The sequence below is a fragment of the Caretta caretta genome, chromosome 3, assembly GCF_965140235.1.
Source record: "Caretta caretta isolate rCarCar2 chromosome 3, rCarCar1.hap1, whole genome shotgun sequence".
Taxonomy (NCBI): domain Eukaryota; kingdom Metazoa; phylum Chordata; order Testudines; family Cheloniidae; genus Caretta; species Caretta caretta.
In genome coordinates this window covers 157,352,550-157,366,367 of record NC_134208.1, presented here as the reverse complement: position 1 = coordinate 157,366,367, position 13,818 = coordinate 157,352,550, and the positions used below count along the sequence as shown (strand labels likewise).

The following is a 13,818-nucleotide window of genomic DNA, read 5'->3' as shown; positions in this document are numbered from 1 at the left end:
CCTACCCCAAGCCTGGCCCCGATCTCATAGAATAACAGAGTTGGAAGGGACCTCTGGAGGCCATCTAGTCCAACCCCCTGCCCAGAGCAGGACCAATCCCAACTAAATCATCCCAGCCAGGGCTTTGTCAAGCCTGACCTTAAAAACTTCTAAGGAAGGGGATTCCACCACCTCCCTAGGTAACGCATTCCAGTGTTTCACCACCCTCCTAGTGAAAAAGTTTTTCCTAATATCCAACCTAAACCTCCCCCACTGCAACTTGAGACCATTACTCCTTGTCCTGTCATCTGCTATCACTGAGAATAGTCTAGATCCATCCTGTTTGGATCCACCTTTCAGGTAGTTAAAAGCAGCTATCAAATCCCCCCTCATTCTTCTCTTCCATAGACTAAACAATCCCAGTTCCCTCAGCCTCTCCTCATAACTCATGTGTTCCAGTCCCCTAATCATTTTTGTTGCCCTTCGCTGGAGTCTCTCCAATTTTTCCACATCCTTCTTGTAGTGTGGGGCCCAAAACTGGACACGGATCGGGCCCTCCACTCCTTGGAATTTGGGTCTCCCCCTCTTGGGTTTCCCCCCTCTGATCTTTCTGTACCCTCTTCTCCATCTCAATCTGTGGGATCCCCTCCGCCTCCCCTGATGGGTCCTGCCCAGGAAGCCTCATCCCCTCCTTGGTCACTCCCGTAGGATCCCCAACTTAGCTATGTTGTCGAGGCGTCTCAATTTCTTCCTCTGGAGGTTGTGGGGACTCCACCCTCCCAGGGCCCACCTTGGTACAGGCCTTGTCCCCTGTCTCCAGGGCTCTCTCTCTTTCCTGTTTTGGGGGTCTCCTCCTCGGGCCCCCTCTCCCCTTTGGGGAAGGGTTCCAGTCCACCCCCAGGACCACGGGGTAGGCCAACCCCCCCCTATTACTCCCACCCGCTTCCAAGCAAACCTCCCCTACACCTCCAGAGGTACCTGGGCCACGGGACAATACTCCTTATCTCTGCGGATGCATTCCACTAGCATCCTTTCACCAGGGATAAGCCAATGCGGCTTCACTAAGTGCCGCTGTATAAGGGAGCAAGCGGAGGCCGTATCCACTAGACCCCTCTGGGGTCTTTTTCCAACCCACACTGGGATAGCGGCCAGCCTGCAGCTCTTTTTCCGCCCCCTAATTTTAGTCCAACCACAAAATTCAGCCACCCCACATTCCATCACCAGGCAGTTCCGGCTCCTATGTCCTGGCTGTCCACACCACCAGCATATGAGCTTCCCCGAGCGGCTGGGGGGTCCCCTGGGGCTCCTGCCGCCGCTTGTCTACCAACTTCCCCCCGGGGTGCTTGCGGGTTTTCCTGCCCCCCTCTGTGTCCTGCAGGACCCGATGCTCCCTTGGCAGGAAATTGACCTCTGCATATTCTTCCATTCTTTGCACGACGGCTTCTAGGGTGGCTGGCTGATGTCGCCTCACCCAAACCCGCACACTATTGGGTAGACACCGTACAAACTGTTCAAGAACCACTTGATCCATTATCTGCGGCATGGTGTGAGCATCAGGCCTCAACCACTTCGTTGCCCAGTCTGTTAACCTTTGGGCAAAGGTCCGGGGCCACACCCCCCCACACACACATGCACTGGGCTGCCCGAAACTTTTGCCAATATTTCTCAGCCGAAAGTCCGTGGTGGTCCAGGATCGCTGCCTTCACTGCATCGTGGTCCCTAGCTTGGGCCTCCGTCAGGGCCATGTATGCTGCCTGTGGCTCCCCAGCCAGAGAGGGGGCCAGCTGTAGGGCCCAGGTTGCCCTGTCCCATCCCGCGCCCAAGGCCGCCTGCTCGAGGGTGCCCAAAAAGGCATCAGGGTCATCAGCTGGGGCCATCTTACAAAGGCTGAGGCCCAGGTGCCCTCTCCCCCTGCAGGACTCACCAACTTCTGCAGGAGCTGCTGCTGCACCCTTGCCTGCTCCTTAATAAAGTCCTGTAACACCCCTTGCTGCTCCGCCGGCCACGCGAGTAGAGCTTGCCTCTCCACCTGGTGGGACTGTTAGAATGCCTGAAGTGCTTTCTGCATCTCTCCATGTTGTTCCATGAGCCACTGCAGGGTGCCTTCCACTGCCAGGTCGCCAAACTGTATCTCTGGCCTCAGATCCCGGATGAGCCCCCACGTGTAACAGGGTCCTCTGCCCGCCCCTCTTGCTGGGGCCCACTGGCTGCCCCAATAAAGCTCAGAGAGGCTTCCTGTTATACAGCACCGTGGCTTTATTTACACACACAGTTCTCCCACCACCAGTGTTCAGCTATTTACCAGGCTTACAGGGTTAGTTCCCTCTTTGGTGAGCAGTCAGCCCGCAGCCAGGAGACTGCCCATTCTCCTGGCAGCCCCCCTTCATACTGGCTCCCAGCCCTTATAACTGTTGGCTTTCAGACCCACAGGTGGAGCCAATCCCCAGGCCAGGCATCATGCCTGTTACACCAGCCCCAGTCTATTTCTTTTGATTGGAGCTGGCTGAGCAGGAGCTAATAGGTGCTTTTGCAGCAGCACCCTGCTACAGATAGAAACATCCACAGATATCTGATCACAAGAGGGCCATGGCAACAAATTGACATATGATAATAAGCTGAGGTCATTAATAGACCTAATCTATGGGATAAGGGCACCCCAACATTAGCAGGGTGAGGAAATACAAATAAGGGAAGGGGAGGAAACCCCTACTAAATATACATTAGGCATAGTGGCACCAGCATAATGTATTATAAAAGTTGTATCCCAGCCTGTGTGCTTGGGGAGAGAGAGATGGAGCCCTTGGGGGCGTCAGTGCCAGGATGACAGGCACTGGTGATGAGGAAGACAGTGACTAACATTTCGGGTTGTTCTGCAAGGGCTGGAGAGAGTATATGGCTGTTGAGCTGTACATTCTGTATTAGCTGTATCTGCCTTGCTCGGTTAGAGTGTTGGTGACTCTGTGAACAGTACTAATAAACTATTACAGATACAGAAGGGGTTTCCTAAGTGAGAGTGTTGAAACTATGCACATCAGGGTATCCAACTGAACAGTAATTTTAATACTGGGGCTGATCTTGGGACAAGAACCTATCCAACCTCAGAGTATTAACTGGGAAGTCTGACGTAATCAGTACAACTAATACACACTCCATAGATCAGGCAACAAGCGTACCAGAGAAACCATGTCCAGCAATGATAGTGCCGCCTAACACCACACAGGTGCACTGCGGTCAGAGTTGGAAGGTGTGTAGTGAATGAGGCTCGGGATTGCAGGAGAGACAGGGTGGTGTCATGATTAAGGTAACTGCATGACACCATCCAGCACTAGATTCTTTCCCCGCTCTCTGACACAGAGTTGCCATGTGGTGCTGGGCAAGTCATTGAAACCAAACTGTTCAAAGGTGGTCACGAAACATGTGTGCCTCATTGTCATGTACGTCATGTACGCAGTAGGTTGCAGGGCTGCCACTAGCAGCTCCGACTCATATACCAGAGCTTCCTTTATAGAGAAATATACCAGTTGTCTCTTCCAAGAGATCCAAAGCACTCCTGGCTCAGCTAGTTTTGCGGATACAGACTAACACAGCTGCTACTCTGAAAGCTCAGGTAAGGCATGTGATACCTGACACCACCAAGTGGTAGAACAGGATAATACTGTTTAGCATTCTGTTACAACCTCCAAGCCATCACCCAATTTCTTTTATTTATACAAGCTGAGTTTCATCCCTCAATTATTGTGAGGCAGACACTGTATACTAGAAACCAGCAGAATCCCTGTTCTATGCAGGATATTGTTCTTGCAAGCATTAGATAATATCTGATTTGTTTGATGTATTTGCTCCATGATTGATGGGACTGAAGATAGAGACAAAGAACAGATCCAGATAACATATCTGAGCTTCATAGCACAAGAAATAGGATGTATGTGTGTCGGGGGAGGTTAGGGGGTAAGTGTCAGTTCCCCAGTGACCTTTGCTGAACTCCATTGTGTGTGAGAGATCCTTGTCTGAGTGCAGCTGTGACACTAGGGACCCTGAGCTTGTCTGAGCTCCCAAGCTAAAACACTGATGGGTTTGATTAGAGTTTAGCTGAGAGATCTCTACAAAAACACAGGATGCTTCTGGCAGTTGTGATCGTGATTCATTAAGAGGCATTTCCCTTATGAGTCCTTACTGACCCCAATCAGGACCCCATATGTTTTGGGAGTGGCTTGGGTGGAGCCTGATTTTGCCATTACTTCCAAGGATGAGGTTGGGATGAAACAACTGCAGAGGTCACTGATCTACACTAGAAAATTAGGTCAATTTAACTATGTGGGTCAGGGATCCACACCCCTGGCCAGCATAGTTAAGCTGACTGAAGCCCCTATGTAGACAGAAGAATTCTTCTGTCGACCTAGCTACTGCTTCTCAGGGAGGTGGAGTAACTACAGTGATGGAAGAATCCCTCCCATCGATGTAGGTAGTGTCTACACTGAAGCATTACAGTAGCGCAGGGGCAGTGGTGCAGGTGTGCCATTGTAGTGTTTTAAGTGTAGACAAGCCCTTACACCACCACCACCACCACCCTCCCACCCCTTTGTGAGGCCGAGAGATTTTATATGCCTAAATCCATTGCTGGGGAAAACGCCACATGCTTCACCCCTTTTATGCTAAAGGAACTCAGCTTCCAGGAGGACTGTGATGATGGCTTGGAATGGAAACACGGACTGTGTCTTCACTGCCAAAAAAGGTGGATTTTTTTTTTTTTTTACTGTAAAAAGTCCTAGTGGAGACAAGGTGCTGGAAGTTTTTACCAGAGTGTAGCTAGGTGAGACCACCACTATACCCCCTCCTCCCGACCTCACCTAGCTACCCTGCAGGAAAAACTACAGAACCTTGTCTCTGCTAGCAATGGCACCCACAGCTTTATGCATGTTATGCACGGTGCATACCATTGACAGGAGCAAGGCAACCAATGTGTCAGGGAAGACAATGGGGTAGTTTGTGACCTGGATTACTGAAATTTGGCCCTGTGACACCTCCATCACAATGAAAGGGCTGCTAGGTCAAGCCTGAGTGATGCTGCAATCCCATGCAGCAGGTCACAATGCCACTCACTGACATTTGGCCTGGTGGCCCCAATGTCACAATGAGAGGTGTAGCCAGCTCAAACCTGAGCAGTGCCATGCTAAGTCAAGTGAGAGTGGTTCAGCTGTGTGTTCCATATGACACATTTCTGGGGATGCCCTTATCATCTAGGATTTTACAGCAAGATTGCTGTTAACAACAGGATACCTAACATGTAACACACCCCTTTTGTGGCAGTGAAGGCCTAGCCAGGGAGTCTCACTATGGCCATACAAGAAGGTCAAGGCCAGGCTCTCACTCACCAGTGTAAGGAAGCTGTATGTGAGTAATGCCTAGAAATGGACTGAGGGGGCAATGCTCAGATTCCAGATGAAGCTGAGTCAGGGCTAGGGTTCAAATTCAACCATGCCAAAATCTTATCCACTTTCAGCACCACATAGTAGACATTTATGAGCATGTCAACCACCTCTCATGAGCACCCCCTTCCGGTCAGGTGTGTCTGCAGTCTTTAAACAGGCCCAGCCCTGGTATCAGGCTGTACCCCCCAGGATTTCCTTCCTGGAGGAAATGGTTTCACCATCTCTAGTCTGTTCTGGCCCCACCTCTACAGGTGGGCTTCTTAATGGTTCAGCTCTCCTTCTGGGGAGTTTATCACTGTCCAATTGTAGGCCACTTCCCCAGTGGCCTACGTGGGGGACCCAGACCCACCTACTACTCCAGGTCCCAGCTCAGCGACCCTAAGAATAGCAGCCACAGTGTCTCTTTAACAAAACTGCTTTCTGTTCCCTGGGCCACTTCCAGACTTCACCAATGTGAACTTCACCCTTACCTCAGGTCTCTTATATGTTCAGGCCCAACAGCCAGCCAAGAGCTCTTCCTCACTCCCCCAGCCCCTGCCAGCAATGAGCTGTCCATGATGCCACAGTTCCCTTTAGCCAGCCAGGAGAACCATATATACACCTCTGACTCCAGCAAGGAACTGCCTGTCTCTGATATTGCAACTCTTTTTTATATGGCCCTCCTGGGCCCTGATTTGCTGCTCCCTGCAGTCTCTCTGATTGGCTAACCCTTTGCAGTCTCTCTAGGCCACTTGAAAGACTTGACTCCACTGGTCCTTTCCTGGATGGGTGTGGCAGAACCCTGAGGCCTCCAGCAGGGGGCCTCTGGGTCCAGTCCACCCAGTCACAGAGACCAACTCATTTTATGAGATTTCTGACATAGGCTTCATATAAACTGGAACTAGATTCTCATTTTAGATCCAATCCCAAAACAAAACCTTATGAGCAGGTGTGGGTTTGGGGAATTACAATCCAAGCCCAATACTCTCCAGACCCCCAAATGCAAAGGTATGTCTTATCAGAGCACGTGTGAGATACAACCCTCTGGTTACGTATATTTTTTGACTATTGCTTCGTACTGGAACAAAAAGGTCTTGAAACATCTCTGGGGTACAATTTAGCTGGCAGTTCTGTGCCTGGGCATCACAAAGGCTTTGGGGCATGAAAGTGACCTCATCTCTTTGCTCCAGAGGAAGGCAGGAGGAAAAATAAAATGACCTGATTGGGATAAAATAAGAACGGACTCAACTTTTACCCTAAAGTCAAGCAGGATGTTTTCTGAGGTTCAGCAATGTTCAAATAACTTTTTTTAACATTATTCATATTGTGCCTTTCTGAGTCCTAGCCAGGCCTGAGAGCAGCATTGCTAAAATATCATGAAAGCCTGCTGAAATGAGATTCCTAGTGCATTGCAGTGTGAACCTGTTTGGATGGTATGGGTAAGGACCCAGAGCTCTGGATGCTTATCTGAACCAAATCCCCAAACCTTTGAAATTCAGCTGATCAGTAGTCTTTGCTTACAGCCCAGTTTCTCTTTTACACCAGAGAAGATCATGGCCTTGTTCTCAGAGCCTTTCTCACTCTTTCAGATGTATCCTGCTCAGTGGTGGCCCAGATTTGCTGGTTGCACCACTTCCTGGATTGCAAGCTGAGCTAGGATGAGATTTAATTTGCAGCCCTGACCTTTTCTCTTATGTTAATGTAATCTTCATCGCAAAGGGTCACAACCTGAATTTAAGACGAAAGGGAGGGAGGATGCAGCTGTTTTAATTTGCAGAACTACAGCTTTGCATTTCTGTAGGCTCAGTGCATTGAAGACGAGAAATGTCAGCATCAACGTGTGAGTCTCCTTGAGGGAAGGGGGTTTCAAAATGCTGGATGAAATCTGTCAGGCTACTGGCGACAGGAAGGCAAGGAAGGTGGGAAAAAAGAGGTTCATCACCGCTTCTTGGGGTCTCACAAAGAACCACAGCTTTCTTGACATCCTAGAAGATGTTAGAAATGGAAAAGGCCTAAATTTGTTAGAGAGGGACCTGCACTGAAACCCTCATTCAAACACCTTCCTGAGCTTTGGGGGAAGTTCAGAAGCTGGAATCAGATTCAAACTTTGCAGGTGTCTTAGAGGACCAAGCCCAACTCCCCCAGACTTTGGGAAAATCCTGACTGGATCCAAATGCTCTGTCCGTCTATCTGCTGGTATTTATCTGTCTATCAATATCTCTCCCCACGCCCAATATATACATACCTATCAGTATTTACCCATCTATCTACAATGAGGGCCCTTCAGAATTTACCAGTTGTCTAAGATAACAAAGGAAGTATCTGAAGTACTTGAGGTATTTCCCAAAGTTATTACAGAGAAGTATAAAGGAATGTGGCAGAAGGTGAGGTAGATACCTTTATCTATCTTAGGTAAAACTGGCATGTGTTTTAGGGTCAACTATCTAGTTTATTTGGCAAGTCTGGTCATATGTATCTTGGGTCTGTGCTCAGTTGTAGCTTGTTCTAACGCTGAGTTCTGTCACCATCAAGGACTAATGTCAAGCCCAAATTTCTCCATGTTTAGTTTTAGACCGGGGAGAGAAACATACAAGCCAAGGGCTGGATGTGGTCCACACAATATATTTTTGTGGATCACATAACCTATTCAGATTCACCTGAATCTAAGCTTTCATTTAAAATAACAAGCAAGTTTCTAGCCCTCATGGAGACAATGATGACCTCCCAAATGCAAACCAAGTGTAACCGATACAGTGATATCTGCCTGAGTCTGCAGACAGCCTGAAACAATGATATAGAGGGGTGAACTCCCCTGTCCCTATACATAGTGCAAGTTTATAGCCCTGCAATTCCACAGGCCTTTATTAGACACAGAATCTGTCCCCCTCCTCCAAATGAGTTTGACACCTCTCTTTTAGGACAGTCCTCTTTGCATTGCCATCTTCTTCATGGTAACGTGAAGCAAACAAGGAGTCTCACTGACTTTTCAGGTTACGTTGAGTAGGACTTTCAGGTAAGATAACTGACTAACTCTTTGCGCCTCGTTAAAAAAAACCTTTCAAAATTACCTCAGAATAGGAAATGACCTCAGACCACAACCATCACTCAGCTGGGAGTGAGCGGCATCCTGGGTATTTTACAAAATCCTTTTGACTCCTCATGTCACAGTAGCGTCTCGCTTAAACTAAGCCAAAGCCTCTTGGGAACTTGTCCTAGGGAGAGGTCTTTCACTTCCCCTTTTCTTATTACACTACCTAGCTGCCTTGAAAGCAAGGGAGACCAGCTGGATCATGGGTTTATATAACAGGTAGTGAAGGGGAGATCAGTGCCACCTGAATTGCCTGAAGGAACTTTTCCCCAGTGAGAAGCAGGGCTGTGAGCTTTAGAGCTTGAAACAAGCAGACTGTAATTAGAGAGAGGAATCCAATGCTCCTGCTATGAGTACGGTGCTGGTGTGGGAGAGGGAAGGAGGGAAAGCATTGATTTTCTTGAAGAAAAGAGCTACCATTTGAAGAGAGTGAGTCAGAATGACCTCAGTACAAAAATATCCTGACTCGCTCTCTCTCATGGATAAATATAGACCTATATGTTATCTGAAGACAGCTTTCAAACATGTACAGAATGAGCAGCCTGGGGGGTAAATCACTGCCACTTGTTCTGACCCTTGTTTTCATCTTTTATTTCCCCAACTCCTTTCATCTTCACCCCTCACTTCCCCCAAAGTATAAGCATCTCACTGACAGCTGTCAAGAAAGCAGCTCAGACCAGTTACACCCTGGGTGCATCTCCATTGACTTCAGCTGATAAATCTGTCCTTTCCTCATCCCCAACTCAGAGCTGCCCTGTTAGGAGTGGACAATGCATTGTTAATATTTGCATTACGTTACCCATAGACTCTTAAACCAAGATTGGTACTCCACTGTGCTGTATAAAAACACAGGAGAGACAGGCCCAACACTAAAGAGTTTTCAATCTAAATAGACCCCACAGAAACTAACCCCCATTTTACAGATGGGGAACTGAGACAGCGAGCTCAAGAGACTTGCCCAAGGCCACACAGGAAGCCTGTGACAAAGGAAAGGCTAGAATCCAGATCATCTGAGTTGCAATGTAGGCCCTTCATCACATGGCCACCTTCCCTATCTCTAGCCAGTAGTGTCACATTCATGCCATTGGTACCCTTCTTCTCTCCAGAGGAGTTGATTGAACACATACCCAGAAGTGTGTGCAGCAGAGCAGACAAGGTCATTCAGGTAATGGTGGGGGGAGGTTTGCTACTTTCAATGGCGGGAACAAGAAAATGAGCTGCAGTTGATCTGAAGTAGTCAGAATTTTACTCACAAATTGTCCTTTGGACTGTTTCCCCCTGCCCACATCATAACACCCCCCAATCACAGGGCTCCATCTTCAGAGCAGGAACTGTCTCTTCCTCTCTGCTTGGAGAGAGTCTGGAACAAATTAGGCACCACCGTAATCTTAACAACTGGTTCCGCATCCACTGTTGCATCAAATTCAAGCTTGTTATCACCACAGTCAAAGCTAACTCTGCCCTTGACACGAATTGCTGTAGATTCTGATCTCACATCTTAGGCAGACAAACGTGTACTTTCAATACATGATGGATCACTCTGCCATAGTAGCTATTTATAGCATATGCTAGCTAGGCTTCATTTGTCTCCCACCTCTCTGCTTCATCGCTGCTATCTCTTTGTTAACTCTTTGTGGTGACCTCTGTCCTGATTAGAGTTCAGGACAAACTGTGCTGCTCAGTAGTACATCTTGACCACCTTCAGCCTACAAGAGGAGGATGAATTATCTTCTCCAGTGCTAATGGAAACATCAAAACCTTGTGCAGCATGTTCCATCATAACAGATCAATCTCATAAGAGAGCTAAGGAGGTCATGACTTCTCTCCTAAGACTATTTGGAGACCACGGGATTGCTAATGATGCACAACAGCCCTATGCTTGTCCTCAACCTGGTGTAGCCGTGAAAAACAGGAAACTGCTTCCTTCTGGTGAGGGTGAGGCTGGTGAGGGAACCTCTTGGGCACCTCACAGTCCAAGAGAACCACCTTAAAATTGCTCAGGTCAGAATAAATAGTCAAGAAAATACTGACTTAGCTCACACCTGTGTATTTGTGTTTACCAAAGGTGACCCTACTGCTCCAAAACAAATAGGCAAATTCAAATATTTCTACCCTCAGGATCTTTTTAAGAATAATAAAACAATGTCCTACATTTTCAGAAGTAACTAGTGATTTTGGGTGCCTCAATTTGCCTGACTTGAGACGCTCTGAAGAGGCCTGATTTACAGGGGGAAGGAACTCAGCACTGATGCAAACCAGACCTCATTAAAGGGTCTAAAGTGGAACACCCCAAAACTGAAGCATTAAAATTCACTAGTTATTTCTGAAAATGTAGGGCAATGTATTTGGTGGATTTGTATAGTACTGTAATTTTTTTCCTGTGTGCTCCTCTTTTGTTACCTCTGCACTGACAAAATACTACTATAAATAATAAATACTTAGCATTTATATATACCTGCTGACATATTTACCCTACACCAGCTACAGGAGAAAGCTGCTGAACAACAAATGCCCCTCTATGTTGTCTTTCTCGATCTTAGAAAGGCATTCGACTCTGTCAGACACTCTGCTCTCCGGTGCCTTCTTACGAAGTTTGGCTGCCCAGACAAAGTAATCAACCTTATACGCTGCCTCCATGACAACATGCAGGCCCATGTATCACTAGGGCTAACTCATCTGATCCCTTTCCTGTAGCCCATGGGGTTAAACGGGGCGGTGTCCTTGCCCCTACGTTATTTACTTTGTTCTTAGCTGGAGGGCTAGAAGTCGCTGCACGTACCACCGCTACGGGTGTCACTCTAACAACATGATTCGATGGCAGACTTCTAGCTTCGAGGCCAAAAGCAAATCCCAGCAAAGTGAAGTAAAGGATCTACTGTATGCTGACGACTCAGCATTTGTCGCCCCTTCCGAGAATGACCTGCAACATTTGCTGAATTCTTTTGCCCATGCTGTATCCCCCTTTAGCCTCTGTAATAATGTAAAGAAAACAGAAATCCTGTACCAACCGTCTCCCGGCAGAAACCCATGACCGCCATCACCACCAGAAATACAATGGAACAGCTGCCAATTAAACAATGCCAAGTCCTTCTGCTACCTAGATAGCCCAATTACTGACAACACCAGCATTGACAAAGAACTTTCTGCATACGTAAAGTCCGCTGCCTCAGCCTTCAGTCATCTACAAAAAGAACTATAGACAAGACGGAAGATCAAAGTGTCCACAAAATGTCCACAAAGTTTACAGAGCTGTTGTGCTCTCTGGTCTTCTATAGTCGTTAGAGACCTGCCCTCTTTACTGTCGCCATATCCAAAAACTTAACTGCCGGCAACAATGCCACCTACGCCGCATAATGGGTATCAAATGGTCTGACAATAATCACCAACATGAAGTACTATGACTGGCTGCCATGCTAAGTGTGGAAGCCATGCTAGCAGGGAGGCAAATGACCTGGGTTGGCCATGTCATATGGATGGGTAACAATTGACTACCTAAGTGAATCTGCAAAAGGCAGTAGGAAGGTTGGCCGTCCCAAACTCCACTACTAGGATTGCATCAAGAAGCCCATGCAGTCTGCTGGGCTGGTCTTAATGACTTGGGAGGATACAGCCCAGGACAGCCGAACTTGGTACTCTGCTACAAAGGAAGCAGAACGAGCAACAGAATATCGTCACGCTCTCTTGGCCGACAGTTGGAGAGAAAGTAGATGCCAGCTTGCCCTGGTGTGTCTCCTGAACCCTACATGTGGAAACTGATTTCCCGTAGTAGTCATACTCTAATATGAGCAGCAGTCAGTATATGTACCTGAGGCTTTCAAAGCATCTTACAAAGCTGAGTAAATATTTTATTACCATTTTACTGCTAGGGAGAATACAGAAGTAGCTTTAAGTTGGGAACAGAACCCAGGTCTCCTGCCACCCCAACCTGCTCTAACCACCAGACAATTCTTCCTCTCATTCAAGAGGAAGAAGCACAGGGGAATGAGTAACCAGCTACTTCCTCAGTGAACAAGTGATTATCCTTTCATTTCTTTAATTGCCCAATCAGTGTTAAATCAAGCAATGAAATCAAGACAATCAATGTGAAATTCAACTTTAAAAACATCCTTCAGTTTGTATATATGAAAAAAATCATAAATAAACAGATTAATCTGTGACAACTCTGTAAGGGAGCATATCTGAGGGGGAGAATATTTTCACAGCCCAGTCTCAGGCCAGATCACAGAGGGGAATCTATCAACAATTTGGAACAATGGGGTGGTTCCTCTGCTATGCTGATTTACATCAACTGAGGATCTGGCCCAATAGCCCCTGGAGAATGTATCTTGCGCTTTGGAGAAAGGGAAAAGCTTGACAAATGACTGGGTAGGGAATCTGTTATAGGATAAGGAGCTTTTCACTTAAATCAGTAGTTCCCAAACGTTTTGGCTATCTGACCCCATTTTGACACTTTATTAATTCTTGCACCCCCCCCACCACAGCAGCATGGAGGTCGCCATTTTGTAGAGCAAAATGGCATCCTCCACACAGCATGACCACACCCACACTATCCATGTGAGGTCATGCCATGTGGAGGACCCCATTTTGTTTGTCGAGCACACTCAGGATTGCAGCCCCCTTCTGCTGAAAGTGCTACCCCACTTGGCACCGCGAGCCATAGTTTGGGAAGTGCTGATCTAAAATGGTTGCTGGCTTGAACCCAGCCCTAGTTTGCAGTAACTGGAATGAATTTGTTGCATCTCAGCCTATCTCCTAGTGGAGAAGTGTCTACCACACAAAATTTGCCATCACAATATGCTGACAAAGTTGCCAAAAATTTCAGTCTTAACACAGAGAAGCATGAGGACTCTCAGCACCCCTACTATAAAAATTGTTCCAGCATCCCTCCCCCACCCCAGCCCCAGCCGCAGGTCCGCTCCACCCCATACTCTGGCCCCAGCTCAACTCTGTCCTCATTCCCTTTCCAGCTCCAGACCAGCTCCACCTCTAGCCCCAGCCCCTGCTCATCCCCAGCTCTGCCGTCAGCCTCCTCTGCTGAGTCAACTGTGTGGTAATGGGGCCTGGGGCACGGACAGATTGCATTACTGGGGGGGGGGGGGAGGGGAGGCCAAGACAGGTAAAGTTTGGGCACCATTGCCCTACGGTCAGAGGAAAGAGCTAGGAGAACGAGTTGAGAGATGGAACTGAATGGACCTGAACTTTTGCTCAGTGCTGGAGATGCTGAATTTTTCGATCACTGTTATTACTTGTTTCAGAGCAGCAGCCGTGTTAGTCTGTATCCGCAGAAAGAAAAGGAGGACTTGTGGCACCTTAGAGACTAACACATTTATTTGAGCATAAGCT

At 47.7% G+C, this 13,818-nt stretch overlaps 1 long non-coding RNA gene across 1 annotated transcript in view; it reads right to left on the bottom strand.

Annotated features, from left to right (window-relative positions):
• LOC125633713 (uncharacterized) overlaps positions 1-13,818 on the bottom strand; it is a 57,557-nt gene that overhangs the window by 23,285 nt on the left and 20,454 nt on the right. The window lies entirely within an intron of this gene.